The sequence below is a fragment of the Lonchura striata genome, chromosome 1, assembly GCF_050655825.1.
Source record: "Lonchura striata isolate lonStrDom1 chromosome 1, ASM5065582v1, whole genome shotgun sequence".
Classification (NCBI taxonomy): Eukaryota; Metazoa; Chordata; class Aves; order Passeriformes; family Estrildidae; genus Lonchura; species Lonchura striata.
Genome location: NC_140703.1, coordinates 92190277 through 92207992, shown reverse-complemented (window position 1 = coordinate 92207992; position 17716 = coordinate 92190277). Strand labels below are relative to the sequence as shown.

The window sequence follows — 17716 nt, the reverse complement described above, 5'->3', positions numbered from 1 at the left end:
TGGCAAAGCCCTGCTAGCTGCAATTTGTACCTTATCATGGCTCAGTTCAACAAAGTTATGCTGGCACAAAGTCCCAGGGTAGACTGGGCCAAGCCTTGTTAGGGAGTTCTGCTATTAAACTGTATATCTCGGGTGCTTAAAAGCACTAAAACTTGTGAATTGACTAGTCTTTGTGGACTGAGAGCACCAAAACTCACCTCACACCATCATTATCACCTGGTATTCAAAAAAAGTCCTGTCCTTTAAAGAAATGTAATCCTGCACATTGTAAGAGTTGTGCTACCTCTTGGGAAATACAGCTCTGCCAGGAATACAGCTCACCAAGGGGTTGGGAACATGAAGTACACAAACTACCACTGCTCTGCAGCATTGCAGGGCAGCTTTGGAGAAACTGGCTCCAATTTTCAAGTTTTCATTTTCTTGTGAAAGCAGATGTTATCCTCATAAATTTCATTGTTTTCATTAAAATCATTCTGAAGGCACTTTTTCAGCCTTTTTCATTAAGTGCACACATTCACCTTGCAATACAACATTAAAGCAATACCCAGCTGTCAGCCATGTGGTTCTTTACATTTGAGATCACTTTGACCAGAGATAAAAGAACTAGACTCATTAGCTTAGCAATTTTGACCAGACATGTTGATAGAAGAAGTCTAAATTAATTTAACCTCTTACACATTTACTCAAACCTTTCCACTACCCGAACATGCAGGTGTCAAACATTCTCTGCTCCTTGCACTCTCCTGCTTCCCTTTTTGTAGAGAGTAGAACATATCTACATTTGCTTTGCTGTTGTTCAGAACTGTCTGACTATACTTTTAAAGAAAACCAGGCCAGGGAGTGAGGCCAAAATCTGGCTCCTCCTGATGGCTCACTCCCCTTGGCTGCCTGCTGGCTCCTCATGGCTCACTCCCCTTTGCTGCTTGTTGTTTTGCCTCCTCCAGAGAGTCTCTGGACATGGTCCTGGGATATGTTGCTTCATCTCTTAAGGCTGACATGATGAAGACTACCCCACATTTTTCTGTGACTTCTTTATAGCATCCTCTCTCCAACATTATATCAGCACATCATCATGGTGTTCTCATGTAGGAGCTGCATGTGCTTTCCACCCATGGTCCCAAGGTACTGAACACAGGTTCTCCATTTCATGTTAGCAAAGCACCGTTCTGATGCTTCCAGAAACCTGGAACTAAAATGATGCACAACAAATAATAATTATCTTTCAAGACCAAAACCAACTATTTGGGTCTCACGGAGATTTAGGGCTAAGGGCTGTGTGTTGTGGATGTGGCCAGTGTGCTTCTAAAGGACTGCTCAGGTTTGGGGGACAGGGGACAAGAGAGCAAGCACTCTGTAAACTGAAGGTGTTTGGCTCATGCAGATGCTGCCACTGGTCTGTAAAGCTGAGTGTCCCCACGCCACTGACCCAGTGCTGCCTCGCCTGGCTGGGCACTTGCAGAAACCCACGTGGCTGGCAGCATTTCTGTGAAAGGATAGGCTCTCCTGTGAGCAGAAATGTCATGGTCCACAAACACACCTTGGCTTGTCTGTAAATCCTAATGAAAACCCATCCATTTGTATAGACGCTTTTCCAAGCATGGATTTGTAAACATAGTAAATCATACTTTACTATTAGAAACTACACATGAAAGCAACATGCACTATCAAGAACAAATAATTACATGTTCTAAAAATTGTATCAACTTTAATTCAAGAAGGTTCTGTAGATAATAATGTGCTTTCAACAAAAAACATTCAGAGAAACAAAACTGCATTAGGTAATTGAAGAAGTGCTCTACAGGAAATGTATAGTTAGACTCTGCCGTCCTAATTCTATTTTCAAAACAACCTTCTTTTTTAACTAATATGTTGAATCTTGATCTTTTGTTGTTATTACTGTTGTCTGCTATTCCCATAGCAATAAAAACCAATTGTAACTAGCGCATGTGTGCGTTAAAAATAACCAACTGCTTCAGCAAGTTATTCTTTTTTAAAATGTCTCCATTAAGGTCCATTAAGATATCAACAAACTCAAATAGTTTGACATAGCCAAGAAATACTCTTAAAATTAAGTTTCTTATTGATCCCAAATTTAATTTTAAAAAGCTCTGTATTAATGTGTGACAGCTTAAAAGACTATTTAATACTCATATTTCTGTGATTTTTGTGCTTGACTGAGAAACAGAGAAGACAACCAAGAATCAATATTTTTCTCTTTGAAACTAAAAATAATCTCCATTAGATAATCTTAATATTTTGTCAAACTAGGAGATTCAGTTATTTGAAACCAACAGTTCATCTTAAGGGCTGAAAAAATACAGGTTTTTGAATGTAGATATTTTCAAGTTGATACTTTCTCAAAGCATTTGATGGGAGGGGATTAAGAAATTTTAAGCAGTCAAATTAATGCACTCTCTATTTGAAAAATCTTATATAGTAAATAAGCTTCAGTATGGACACTGGGACACACAATAATTTTTGAAGAATTGCAATAAACTTATCATATTTACAGCATATCCAATTTCATGCTTTATTAGAGTGACCTCAGTTTTCATGAAGTGTGAAAATGGACCTCCAACATGAAATCTCTTTGGCATTTCAGCTGCAATGTTACTGCTGAATGCAGAATGTAAATTGCTTCCCCGCTTTCATTCTTCTAATGAAGCACTTACAACTTATTATAATACCCATTTGAACGAATGTTTTTAAATATGCATAAATACCAGAATGTATTCCTGATTTTTTTTCTCCACCATGCAGAGACCAGTTGAATTCATCTGCTGAAACTCAGATTAAAAATGTTTTCATGGAGGAGGATCCACACAGAGACCATGCCTGAAGAAAACACTTCCATCAGCCCTTACAGTTCTGTGAAAGAAGTTAAATAAAATTACATCAGAAGAACAAAAGTGAAGGTCCATAGTAGTGCTTCTGGGAGCCAAGTGCCAAAATGTTTTGGGGGATAAGACTAGGGGCTCTGGATGTTTGTGCTTAAGAGGAGGCAGCAAGAAGTGAAGGATCTGGGCTCCTGGTGTGATTCAAAGCCATGGGAACTTCATCAGCTTCAGAGGGCTGCAAACCAGCTCCTCATGACGAAGAAGGAAGGGCTGGTAGGGCAGTGTTAAAAGGAAGGCAACCTGTTATTATGAAAGGCAACTGTCACTGAAAAAGGGTCACATTCAGAAGGCAAGGCTGTGCTAAGGCGTCACATGAAGCACACTGTGCTGTCCTCTCCCTCCTGGCAAAAAAACCATCCACCCTAGTGAGTTTCATGCACAAAGTCCCCCCAGAAAATAGTTTTAATTGTGTGCATTCAGATAAGTAATTATATGAAAGGCTATTATGCCAGTTACCCCAAAACAATATAAATAGTCATCTCACTGACAGATAAAACACATGGTGCCAAACTCCTTATAACAACAGGACAGGCTATTAATCCCATTCAGTTTTGATGATATAATGCTATGGAATATATTTCTGCCCACATTACTGACAATTAATGCAGCTTGCATGCTGAGAGGAGAAGCTTTGTGTTCAAGGGGAGTAAAATTTCCATGTAAATGTGGGACAAAGGTACCAAATGGATGGCAAAACTGAAAAAGAAAGATTTACTACTCAATGTGCATTTTGCCAAAGAGATTTTTTTTTTAAATAATAGTAATAGCAGAGAAATGTCCTGCCTGTTAACTAATTGGATTTGTGCAATTCAGGCACACTAATTTATACTGAAACCACTTGCTTGCCTTCCCTCCTTTCAGCCTGGCAGATGGACTAGGCAAAAATGTGAAATTCACTCAGTCATTGCTACTCATAGCCCACTTAATTCACAGGCCTTTGTCAAAACTTCTTTAGTTGAGATTAAAAGAGAGGGTACCATATCTATCATAACCATCTGGACTGAAATCTGCCAATCTGGACCGATTGGACAGAAGCCTAAACTGTACTAAAGAGCAAAACCCTGTTGGGGCTCAGTGGAAAGAATTCAAGCACAATGGAGAGGAGGTGCTCCAGGAGGTGAGCACATTGAGCCCTGATCTCCCTCCTCAGTTCCTCTGCTGTTCATGCCACTAGAGATAGGTCAGTGAAAAATGCTAATCAAGGTATTAGCATTTTATAGCTTTCTCTTTTTTTTTTTTTTTTTTTGACAACTGACAGTATTTATGCAAAGTGGGAAGCAACTAAGAACACAGCCTGCATGTTTTACTTTGAAAAAGGAGAAATTGATTAGGTGATGTGCTGTCAAAGCATCACACTTTTGGCTAAGAAAGCTCTTTCCAGTGAAAACATAGTGCTGGTAGCTGAGCACAGTTAGTGTATTGACTATGTATTTAGGATTCATCAAAGCTCCAAAGTGCTCAAACTGCCTCTGGCACAGGATAGAGGAGCCAGTCTGAAGAGATGAAGGGCAGGACATCAGTCTGGGATGACTGCTGGGTAGGTTTAGTTCTGATTTCATCTGCTGATAACCAGGAGTCTCTGTAGATCCCCAGATTTCTCATAAAAATGAGCAGCAACTATTTGTTCACATCTGTAATTGCAAAAAGCAGCTGAGGCTTTTTAAATATACACCTACCTCTCCATGGCTATCCCCAGCTTTTTAACCTCCAGAGTGAGTTATCATGGCAATCTTAACACTCCACAAAGCAATTAGAACATTAACTTTGGTTGGTTGGTTGGTTGGTTGATTAGTTGATTCGTTTTTTTTTTTTTTGTTTTGGTTTTTTTTTTTTGGGTTTTTTTTTGGTTTTTTTTGTTTTTGGTTTTTTTGGTTGGTTGTTTTTTTTTAAAGTGTCCTATCTGCAGTCAGGTATCAGAAAAAGCAATAGAACTTATTTCTTGGTGACTGAAATTCCTTCAGGTGTGACAGGTCCAGGTTTGTCTCAGTACCACCCTTCACTGTCAAACCAAGTACTGCATATAAAAGTCTTTGGCTGTGTAAGAGCCAGCTCTGAGAAGTGAGCAGTATGGGCGTGACAAAGCATAGGAGTAGGTATTAAGTCCTTGAGGGTTGCATTTATAAAAATCCACTCTACCAGTAAATAATTTTATTACAAAACATTATTTGCACTGCACACACATTTCTAATATACGTGCTTGTGAAAATTTGGCTTGTATATCTCATCATATATTCAGGGTCAAATCTGTAGGTGGCTCTATTGACTTGAATAAATCGACTTCAGTTTCCTAAGGTCCTAAATCTGATTTTGATATAATTTATTTTAAATACAGCTGACTGAGAGGAGAGTTACTCTATTAAACTAAAATGTTTCACTTCACAGAGAAGAACTGCTAATTACTTATTTTATGAACTGGTGCATTTAGTTTACTTTCATCTGACTTAAATCCGGTATCAAGCTTATTTTAAAAGCATCATCATATACAGTATGGATTGCAGTAGACTAGATTTTTGCTTCTGTACAAGATTTCTGATTCTGTGGGTTTCAAAAGAAGAGAAAGATGTTCTCTATGTAAACAATACTTTTTGTTTGCAAAAAAATTTGCAAAATGCTTTGCAATAGTTATTTTTTTAACATCACCAAGATAACAATGATAAAACAGAGGATAGGACACCTGGAAGTATACACAGTATTGATAGCATTTTAAGAAACAGAAACATCCCTATGATATTTGCATGTAAATAATGAATTTATATTATTTATACTAGCAAAACTGCTTATGAACTTTGTTAATGCTTTCACTTTATCTATAAATGACATAAGCAGCCATTGTTATTTCCAGAGAGATTACAGATTGCATGTAAACACAAAGCTAAGAAACAACTCCCTGTGTTCTCAGAATAGAAAACATATTAGAAAATATTTTTACTGATGCAACATCTGGAACTCCAAAGGAGTAATTGAGTTCCTCTTAGCTATAGAATCAGAGCAAGAAGCAAGATTAAAATATGTCAAGGAAAGCAGGAGGCAAATGGACAGAGATGAGGATAATGATATGGTGAGACAAGGTACCCATATAGAATTGCAGTCCCTGGAGCCAGAAGTGACCACCTGTCCAGATACAGAGAGAAGCCAGCAGTAATAATTTGCAGGTCTCACTCCCATTAAGGACTTACAAAGTAACAACATGCTATCTTTTACTGTTTGGTTTTTTTTTTCCAAGTAAAAGGGACTGTATAGATGGAAAGGGTTGTGTAAAAGGGTAAAGCAGAGAAGTTATTAAGAGCAGTGCAAAGATAAGGTTAGACTTGGATGATATAATGCGCTGATAAAGCTGGGAGCGATGTTTCCTACCCAGAGTATTTTAAAGCCCTTGACCACTGCTGCAATACTAGCCAGTTAATTAGGTTTGGGACATGCAGCAATTTAATGAGAAATTAAGTTACAAGGTGCCGTACGTAAAATTACAAAAAAACCACCCAAGTTTTCACAGCACTGTTTCCAGAATGCTTTGATGTTCGTATACATTTAATAAAAACAAAGACAGCAAAGATACAAATTCCTGAAATGCTTTGAGAAAAGGCCAGAGAGGGAAATGCACTTTCTGTACAAGAGCTGGGTTTCTCAGCAGCAATGGCAAATTCTGTGCCTTTGAGCAGGACTTGGTCAGGACCTTGCATCCCTCTGCTGAAGGGTCTATGGCCTGGCAGCACCAGCCTGGGCAGGGGGCAGACCTCAGCCCCCACCTGCAGAGCCTGGCGCACACCACCGAAGCACAGCTGCCCCTCTTGACAGGAAATGGGGGAATACATGACCACTGCTCTTGCAGTAGCCTTTCACAGGAATATCGTTGTGTGTTACAGACCACAGATTTTCTTGGATGGAACAGAGCAGTCTGTAGGCACAGGGAAGTGCATTACCTCCAGTCCCCAGGGCGGGACAGCTTTGGGGTCTGGGTGATGCTGCAGCCCCCATGCAATAGTGGTGGCTGTTTGGCAGCAGCTGGTGAGCCAAGGACCACAGGCTCCCTGAGCTCCTCTCTACCTCCGCCTCTGCTGCAGAGAGCTTGCTTTTTTCCTCATTTAATGAATATTTAAGTAAGCTGTGCGAAGTGGGAACACCATTGGCAAAGCAAAAAGGGTATTCTGGGATCAGCCGCTCCCATTCACGTTTATAGGAACTGTTCCTGGAAATGGGTTCAAGTTCCCCCAGGCAGTAGAGGGAATTGAGCCTCTCATGTCTGGGGTTAGTGGTATAATTATCTTCAACTGAGTAAAAAGGCAATGGGTTCACCCTTCCTCTTTGGTTTTCTAATCCAGGCTTTTATCTCATTTGCTTTTATTTCAGAGCTTAAAGATGAAATGTGATACAGAGAAAAAGAAAACACTGGAACAAGATGCATGGGGTTTTTCTTTCTTTTGGGGCAAGAAAGAATTTCTTTGTCTTGATTTAAATCATTTTTTTCACAACTGATTGCTCTTTGTCAGAGAAGTAAGGAATGAATAAATATGCTATTAATCGCAGTTTGGAATTTTATATCAAGCTCTCTTTGTTTTGTTGTTTTTTTTTCACGACGAAACAAGCAATGCACACACAAAACTTTTAGTATATTAACAAATAAATGTCACATAAAATAATTAGGTTCTACTAAAAGCACAAGTTAAAAATGCTAAATATCTTCTTTTTAATTACACTGTTTTTAATGGAGAAATCATATATCCGTATATCTATGTATCCATTGACCACAGTCAGTTCAAGTGGTGTTTAAGGATATTACAATTCTTTTAGGGAACAAATAAAGAGTTGTATTTGACCTTAAATTGTTTTTGAAAGTCCTTACATTTAAAACACAATTTCCCCAGAAGGAGGAATACTTGTTTTTCCTTGGGCACCTTTCTCTCTTGAAAATTACTATTTAGCAAATGTCATTAGAGAGAGTTGATATGGCCTTATCTGTCTCAGCAAGACCTGGCAAACTTCACGAGCAGAAAGTTGAAAGCACTGCTTCTAATTTGTCCTTGTATTCCAGTCACGTTGCTGGCTTGGCAAGTTACACCGGACTGTTAAAATAAAGTAGCAAATAGGAAAGATGAGAGGAAAAAAAAGAAGAGGAGAAGAGAGCAGAGGACAGGGTCAGATGCAGCATCCACCTGACAGGCAAAAAGGGACTTAAGTGGCTGTACAGCCCCACAACCACCTGCAAAAATAAAATCACCCCTCACTCTCCAGGAAATCTTTCCCTGAGAAAAGGGGGACTAAAACAACTGGCAGACAGAAAAACTTGCAACTGACAGCATTTTTACTATCCAGTTGTCCAAACACTGTAATGGTATGGTGGTGGTTAAATGTGTTACAAAGGAGCAACTCTCTGGTGTATTTGACCCAGATTAACAGTCTTCATCTTCACGGATGGGAAGGTGAAACTGGGTAAAGGGTTCTACTGACAGAGCCTGGGACAGCTGGGAAGAAGGAAGGTACCCTGCACATGGATGAAGTTTGACCACACACATATTAGTCCAAAATCTCTAGGTCTTACTACCTCTCCCACAGCTGACACGTGAATGAAAGATGTTCATCAAGGTCTAATATAGATTTTTTCCCTAACTCCTTCACTCTGGGACCTGACAACAACAGCATGCAAAAATATTGGCAAGAAAACTCTTTTGCCTTGATCAGTAATAGCCATATTTTGCTTTATTCTTACCAGGATTCCAAAACCAAACGTCCCATCTTGTTAATTAAATTTTCCATAGGAAAATGAAACTATTATGTCACAGGTCAGGCAATTGTCACTCTTTCTATAAAAGAACTGTTCCCATACAGCTGATTATACATACAACTGGAATGACACAGGAGGGAGAGCATGCACCAGACTACTTTGTACTGTGTGGATTTTAATTCCCTTGCCTATCTCAGCATTATTTCCCCAAAAAATTATGGCTTTGATGTCTTCAAAACCACTATACAAAAATGTCTGGGAATTTCTTACTTTTTAAAACATTTGTCATTTCATAGAATGCCTATGATTTGTGTGGGACTCAAATCAGAATATCATTCATGATTAAGAGTTGAAAAGACCTCTAAGATCAATAAAGTCCAGCCATTAACCTAACACTGCCAAGTCCAGCAGTACACCATTCCCTAGTGTAGCTAGTGCCATCTACATGCTTTTTGAACACTTCCAGGGACAGTGATTCCACCACTTCCCTGGGCAACCTGTTCCCTGTTCCAGTGCCTGATCACCTCTTGCACAACATCTTTGTAAAGAAGCATTTAATGCATTCTGCAGAGGGCTAAATCTTAGAACAGAAATGCCCACATAAGACAGTAAATCATTGGCAAAAATTCTTGTTTTTTCTGTACTAGCAGTTAATCATAAAGGCAAGGTACTGATGCTGTAGCACATTTCCACAGGTTCAAAGATTTTCTGCTAACTACTTTCATACATGCCCTGCTCAACATCCTAAACTTAAACTGTTTAGGTGACAGAGGAACTCCATCAGAAGACTTGGCAAAATATCTTGAAAGAGACTTTTTTGTTGTTATTATACAGTGCTAGCATTTAACTCTGTGTTGTCATGGAAATCCTCTCTTCCCTAAGTAAACAGCCATCTCTCTGCCTTTCTTCAGTTTTCATGAGTGACAGCTTAACTACCACAGCCACCACTTATCCACAGGTGGTTTTGGCCATTTAGGGGGTGTTTCTCGTATTTTTTCACTTAAGTCTGGAATAGAGGTCAAGGCATTCCTCTCTAATCGCTGACCTTTCTTCCCCTCAATTTCTTTTCTTTGCTAGCTGCTGGGGAAGAACCCACAGTGTTATCCATTCATTGATATCCATAGATGAAAAGGTATCAGTTTGAACTACACCACCTTTTAAGACCGTGTGAAAGTTTGTGTTGAAAAAACACCCAGGTGGTACTTCATATACTTCTTCTGGTAAACATGAGGTGAAGAAAGGAGAGTCATCTGTGCACAAATGAGTAATATCAGCTTCTTCCTTAATCAAGAATGGTATTAACAGCATTGCTGTATTTGCATAAAACATGAAAAACACTGAAGTCACCATGTCACTCTATGGGAGCAACTATCCTTAACACAAAAAAGATGTTCTTTTCAGGTTATCCACTAAGACAGACATCAATGCAAATGACACTGCAAGTCGCCTCTTCTTTGGGCACACTTCCCTCAGTGTTGTCCAAGACAAAACACCTTGAAATTTTGCCTTAATAGACTATGTGCATTGTTTTAAGGTAATCTGTGCTCTTAACATTTTGAAAAGGAGATATGCACAGGATGATTGTATATCGACACAAATTTACCTAATATTCTCCTTTTAGAATGAGAGCAAAAAATGTAGAAACTAGTGTCACCATACCTCTCACAGTAGCAAAGAAGAAACTGGACAATTAAACTAGTCAGCAGTGCACACTCACATAAACTCTCTCCTGCTTTCCTGTGCTGTCTGTGCATTGCCACTATACTGAAAAGCAAGGGTGTCCCTAAGGCACCACAATATGCTTCCAACAAGCATTAGCAGGGAGAATGCTTCTGCAGGGAGAAAGGCTTTTCAACAGGGCATGAAGCCACGTGCACAGCAAAACAAAACTCTAAAGCTCAGCAGGGAAAGATGTGGAGCTGGCAGAAATACTTCTGTACTGCTGAAATGAGTGCTGCTCCCACTCATACCAGGTCTACATTTGCCACATCACAGGTCTCTTCCCTCTTTTTTGGGGTTGCATTAAGAAATGAGAGACACAGCACAAATTTGCACTGAGACTGAGTCGCAGCAGCACTGGCTGTAGGAAAATGCTAGTGCCTTGCTGTTGCTTACCTTCATCAGTTCTGGAACAAACCATGCTGCCCAAATATATCCTCCTCAACCCCCTGCCTTAAGCAGAGCTATAATGGAAACTCACTCATTACAAGCACATAGAACCCCAAAAATTAGCTTTTAAATAGTTTTGCATTGCCAAGTGACCTTCCCATTTCTCTTCTCTCTGAAAACTAAATCACAGGGTTCATGTCCTAGACTGGTAGAGCATTTTGCTACTGTCAGTTTAATAAAAAATGTGCAACTATTTAATTGTTTCAATATTCAGGTTCTTTACTGTAACCTGAATTTGAGCTATCTGAGACTTCTTTACTAAACATCACTGACTGGCACTTTCAGTGTACTCATGACTGTACAGTTCATTTCCCAAATAGACACTGTAAACTTAGGGAGAGAAGTGTGTCCACAGCTTTCTTTGTCAAGTCCTCTCTTCTTCAGATGCTGGAAACACAAGCTTGGAACACTTCAAATATAAAACTGTTCTTTTTGTTGTGTTTTACTGTCAACCAAAGTCACAAAGCATACCATTCAATGACCAAAACACCATTTCAGCCTGCAGCAACATCCCTGATTTATTTTATCTCAGGGAGTTACTCCTTCAGGTTGAAATACATTCCATTGGACTGAATAGAGCACAGAAAATTCAGCTGTTTAAATATTTTCTATGCTAAAAAATATATAAAGAATTATCTGACATGAGTGTGATGCAAGCTCTGTTCTCTCCAGCTCCCCTGTGCTAGGTCACAGACTTGGGTAAGTAAGGTAAGAGTAAGGGTAATGAAGCACTTTCCTCTGCTGCTGAGTCCCATATCTATCCTATCTGAGCCTAATTTTCACTTGTGCTAGGATCAGGAAAAGAGTGTCTCCTCCATCCATGAGGAATGTCAGGAAAGTTCTTCCAGATCAGGGGGTGGAAAGTGCCATACCAATGTGCTTTTTTAGTCTTTTAAAAAGAAAATATCTTTGGTAATCATAAAACTATCAAATAAATAGAAATAATAAATGTCTCAATCGATAAAATAAAATAGTCTGGAGCAGTATCAAATCCAGTGTTATTGTCACCACATAAATTTTGGTCTTATTCAAGGTTTAATACAGCATAAACAAGGTAACAAAAATAAAAATTGCAGGGAATGGAATGGCATCTTCAATTGTTTATGAATTATAACACGAAACAAAATGAGGAAGAACAGAAAAAAAAGGCATGTTAAAAAACAACTGTTGAGTTCACTATACATCAAACCCAATTTTACTTCTGTGTTCTCAGAATGGAGCATTTCAATTTTCACACTCTGAAACAAACCATACGAGAGCTTTAAATGATCCAGATGGGATGCTTTTTGTTAAAGCTTTTGAAATCAGCACTATAGTTCTGTTTCATGGATGAATTTTGGTTGGTGTGTTATTGCAATCAGTAATGCTAAAACAGTCTGTCAAGCTCTCAAGTAGAGAGATGAGAGAAGAGAGAACTAAGGGGAACAAACACACACAAACACCCTTTTAAAACCCATAATGTATGTTGACTTTTTTGTTCTTTTGGAGGACATGAATTGAGAAATAAAGAAAAGGCAGACACTCAGTAATGGCCTGGCTGGTAAATCACAGCTCATTATTCCACACACTCTTGGATTTATGGATGAAAGCCTGTGAGAAACAAATAAACCATATTTCTTATATATAATAAACTGCAGGCTGGAGTCAGGATCCTAAGTGTTTTGTAAAACAAATGAAACATTACTTTCTAAACACAGTAGTCCAAGTTATAAATGTAATGAAAAGATGATAGCATAATTAATTAACCCTAGTCAACATGGTTTTACAGCAAACAGGTCTGGCCGAGCAAACTTGCTGCTGTTTTCTGACAGAACAATGGGCAGAAGCTATTTACAATCCCAGGACAGACTTCTGTGCAGCACCCAGACTCATGCATAACTAGCAACCCTGACTGTTTTTAAAAGCACTTACACAAAATCAATGCAGCTGATGCCAAATCGATTAAAAAGAAGCTGACAATGAGTTCATACACATGAATGAAACCCCTCTAATCACAAATGGGCTACATCATCTGAGAGTAGCTTTTTAATGGGGCCTACAGGGATCTGGTTACAAAACTGCTTCGTGTCTTCATGAATGATCTGAAAGAAAACACCAATCAATTTTCAGTAACAGCTGGAGAAGAGTCAAAATTTGGCGTGGATAAATACAACTGTGGATCTGCCAATTATTTAAGTCATCTTGCCTGACAAGGAGGGTTCTTCTGAACTACAGTAAACCCCTGTAGCCCTATGAAAAATCACAGGTGTACTGGCAAGGAATAAAGGATGAGGGTCTATGGCAGCAGCGAAGTCCTTAGGCAGGTACTGTACCCTGTCCCAACATCCATCAGGGGAAAACACTGACAGCTTAGAGAGAGCTTGGATTCAGGAAAATGATAGAAAATTTATCTGAGATTGAGGAAATGAAACAATACCAAAAGACTTTCTTATTTGCCCAAGAGAGCTCAGAGGTGACTGGTTAACAACATTTAGGTTGTTACAGAGGAAAGAGGTTTCCAGTCACAAAGTGTGCTTTAACATAGGTGCAAAAGACATAGAAATAAAAATATCTAATGGCAAATCTAGATTCAGACTAAAAGGCTGTATTTAACATACCAAGACCTTTTCCTAGGTAAAATAATTTTTCGTTTGCTTTGTTGTTATCAACAAAAAATGGGGGAGGCTGCAGCAATACAGGGGCATATATCTGTTAGACCTGAAAAAACTGACATTAAAAATAAACCAAATCCCCTTCTATAGACATACAAAGTTCTTTGAGGCTTCCCTGAAGAGACAATGCTGGCTAAACCGTCCCACTGAAAGATCAATTTCCTAAGAAGAAGCAAGCACCATATAGTAAGACCTTGAAGGGTACAGCAGAGATAAAAAGGCATGCAGGGAGATGTCCTGCAGCCCTCAGCTGCTGCTCCTGCAAAACCTCATCAGTTGCAACACAAGACTTGCAGGTAAATTAAATGCTTATTATCTTTTTGAGTATGAACATATCTGTTGTAATCATGACCATCTAAGGATATGGGGCGGGCAGGATTGGTAGAGAGATGCACCTTTGGGAATAAAACATGCACACTTTTGGGCACACACAACCCCCTTTCACAAGTGCAAGGTAAGCTACGGAGCTGAACAGGATGAAAACCAGAGGAATAATGATGAAAAAGGAGGTGGTGGTCGTGGTGGTGAAAAAGATGGATGCTGGGGAATGGTCCTCACTGGCCTTGCTACATCTTCCCCTTGCCCCACACTGGCTCCTGCAACCCCAGCAGCAGCTCCCCCTGCCCCACAGCCTCCTGAGGCCAGCATCAGGGTCCCAAGGCTCCCTGCAAAGTCAGCACCGTGCAGCTGCCTTAATAAGTAACTGCACTTAATTCATTAACTCTCCAAGATTAGCAGAAGATGCACGCCGCAGCCAAAGCCAACAGAGCCAAATAAATTCAGAGTTTTCACGCCAAGTCACGGAGTTATACCTAGCCAACAGAGTTTTTTTTTAAATGAGGAAAACATTCACTAAGTACTTTTCTTCAGACCTCTGCAAAACCCTCTGCAAGGTTTGCTTTAAACAAGGCTTCTCCCAGAGTAAGCACCAACAGAAAACATGATGAAGCCTTTTTATTTTAATGACATTATTTTTAATTGCATAAAAAAGTGGATTCTCAGCATAAAGTCAGTTTCAAATTCATCTGTGAATAAAAGCAGCAAAGAGCTTGCAGACCTAGTGAAAAACTGCCAGGGTGGATGTGGGCGAAAAGGAGATTCTTCAAGAAAATCCTCTGATACCAACTGCCCTGGTTTGAGGCACCAGCCCTGCCTGCACTGGGCATAGCACGTACCCAAAAATGCCCCTCCACTGAGCACTTGCAACCTCTTTATGTCCATTAACATCATGGTCACTGCAAGAGGGTTGTGTTATACTGCAGTTCCAGGCAAATGCAGTCTTGTGTTAATGATTTCATGCTCGCTTAACTTCACTGCCAGGCACCAGGCAGGTCAAGAGCCCTCTGCGTTCCCATGCATGCACTTTGCATTAACAAACTGCTGGTCAGGAAATAATAAGTTAAAGAGTTCCATGAGACCAGTCTGGCTTTAAGGTGTGTATGTACACAAACCCATGAGGAGATAGCACACACACAGATTGCAGGAGGACTTGCAAAGAGGTGCCATCCATTAGAAGCAACAGGAGGTGGCCAACACGGTCCCTTCTCCTGGGGGTCCTCCTTCCACTCCAGCCCTGCCCACCAAGTTGCTGCACAAGCTCATTCCAGCTCCCTGCCCCACCAGCCACTGCATCAACCCATCCCCAGTTCAGTGGGCACTCAGAGAGCCCTCTGCTGTCCTCCACTGCCCCAGGGTGATCATTTACAGTGCTGGGGCTGGCAACCAGCCAAAACTGAAGAGTGCTCTGGGGCACACCCCACATATCAGAGTGCTGGGTCCAGCACATACACCAGGCACAGCACCTTGTGCACATCGAATCCCTGGTGCTGAAACAAAACACCCTACTTTTTTGACAGGGATAAAAAAAACTAATCCTAAGAACTCAATATTATAGCTATTCCTTAATAAACTCCCCCAAAGTCTGTGCTTTGCAAGTGGTAAATGTATTATTTACCTAAAGAAATTGTATTACTATTACATATCCAATGTACATTAACATAACCTTTGTATGAAATTTGTATTAATGTATTTCTCTACCTGAGCTTAGACATAAAGATGCCAATAGTTTCTTCAAATAAAAAGGCAGAGGTATGAAGGCTGACAGCAAGCTCATCTTTTAAATATTCAGAGTCTCCAGGGAATTATAAAACTCAAGAACTACAGTGCATTCTTTCACAAAAAAAGTAAGGAAAAAGTCATTTTCTTATAAAAGGTGACACACAGTAAAGTGTAATTCACACAGTATAAGAACATAAAAACATTAATAATAACCAAGTATTAAATACATATAGGAGTTATTATTAGGGGAAATCACAGATTTTCTTTTTACAATGGATTTGGAAAATTCTGAAAAGTGACAGGGCCTTATTAAAAGAAGTATCTCCCAAGTGCAGCTCTTTTTAAAAAGCCTCAAGAGTAAGAATTTATCTATACTTTCCATGACTCAAAAAAACAGAAATCAGTGAAAATTGGGAAGGCAGGTGATCATGGCAATCCTTGGTGAGGTGGGCTGGGACAGTGCCAGCCTTCTGTGAGTGATTGCCACCTCTGTGTCTTGGCTGTCCCAGTCCTTAGTGCAACATCCTTGTGACAAACGCCCCTCCCGAGGTGGCTCTGTCCAACATGCTGTGACAGAGGAGTACAAAGCCCCAGTGTAAAGCAGTGCTGCTCCTGGAGAGGATGCTCTGGCCTTCTTCAACACCTGCAGCTGCTCTTTCCTCATCTGTCTGCTCCTACCAGCATGAATATTTGGATACTGTGCAGTGAGCTGGGTCAGGGAACCAACCCATATGAAAATCAACCTAAGATGAAGTATAATTAATTTCCCTTTGGTTTTGCTCCCTCATGCAGCTGGGCAAACCCCAGCAGGGGCAGGTGAGAAAAAGGACAGGGGAAAAAAGCCCTGAGATTAATACACAGGGTAAGGAGATCAGGAGCCCCTGCCTAGAAGCAGTCTGGCAGGACAAGCATAAAAATGTTTAAGACAGAGGCAAAAAAAGCTTCAGGTCCTACACCTCTAAATCCTTACATGGAAATAAATTGGATGAGAAGTTTATATTTTACATGACTGCCCCAAACTTAGTGGAAACAAATTTCTGAGAGGTAGCAGGAGAAGGGAGGCTGGTGGTGAGTAGGACTAGACAAACCATCTCTGTGGATCCAAATAAATCCTGCTGGCATAGAGGACACAGCACCACACCACCACAGCACTTGGGAGAACCAGTGGCATGTGTCAACACCCAGGGGGACCCCAGAAGTTCAACTGTTGTTTGATCCCAAATGCTCAGCCCACACTTGGCTCCACCTTGCTTGGGTGATGCTGCATGCTTTGCAAAACAATCCATCCTGTAATGAGGACTGTTAAAACCATAAAGCTACCACTGGATGGAAGTATCCCAGTATACTGCAGGTAAAGATTTATCCTTATCTCTTCTCGGCTTTTCAGTCACTTTCCATCACACACTTTTCCCAACCATATCCCTTGTGTGACAACATGATGTTTTAGTTTGTCAGCTTTTTTTGACACTTTGGCAAACAAGCCACTCCTGATAAACATGACTTCCCTGCAGAAATTAAAGCTCTGCGCCCTGTGCCATTTATGGCTGTCATATGACTGAGAGCAAACTTTACAGCAAACCTTGAAAATCAAATCCTTCCATTCACTAGCTTTTAGGGCTATAATCCTATCTATCAATTTATTTATTTTCTTGCTCTAAAATATTATTCCTTTCTTCTTAAAATCTCTGCATAAAAACTCTGCAATGTTTGTAACCCATTATCCACAAAGAAAGGGCACATTTCAAAACACCAAAACATTTGGGATAGAATTAGAGAGAAGTGGATTTTCATAGCCAACTTCCATATGGCAGAGAATTTAGCTCCCTGACTTTGTCTGCCATTGAGATATATGCAAGCTGCTGTCAGGTGTGCAGACTGATGAGGATTACAGTATTGGAGGCTCATTATAAACATACTAATTAGTACCATGAAGGTGGCAAATGCAGCACTTCTGACAATGTGAGTACTAGGTCACAAAAGACAAAAAGCTGCTACTTTAGAGTCCATAATAACATTGCTTATGATGGCCAAACCAGTGAAGTAGAAAAAAGATTAAATTTTTTCACTGGATCACTGAATGCTTGCCAGAAAGATGGCACTAAAATCCAGGCAGTTAAGTTTTCTAATTCATAGCCAAGAAGTTTGACCCTAGTTCATAAACCAATAAAATACCAGCATATATCAAATAGGCTATTCATATTCAAGAAGCCCTTTCACTAACA

General features: G+C 40.0%; 2 protein-coding genes across 3 annotated transcripts in view; both read right to left on the bottom strand.

Annotated features, from left to right (window-relative positions):
• Nucleotides 1-17716, bottom strand: part of SH3RF3 (SH3 domain containing ring finger 3) — a 322774-nt gene that overhangs the window by 243906 nt on the left and 61152 nt on the right. The window lies entirely within an intron of this gene.
• Nucleotides 1-17716, bottom strand: part of LOC146768767 (uncharacterized) — a 127866-nt gene that overhangs the window by 49582 nt on the left and 60568 nt on the right. Inside the window, exon 1 of the mRNA XM_085558364.1 lies at nucleotides 1-17716. This exon is cut by the window's left edge and continues 44943 nt beyond it; it is cut by the window's right edge and continues 60568 nt beyond it. The gene's annotated coding sequence lies outside the window, so the exon portion shown is untranslated.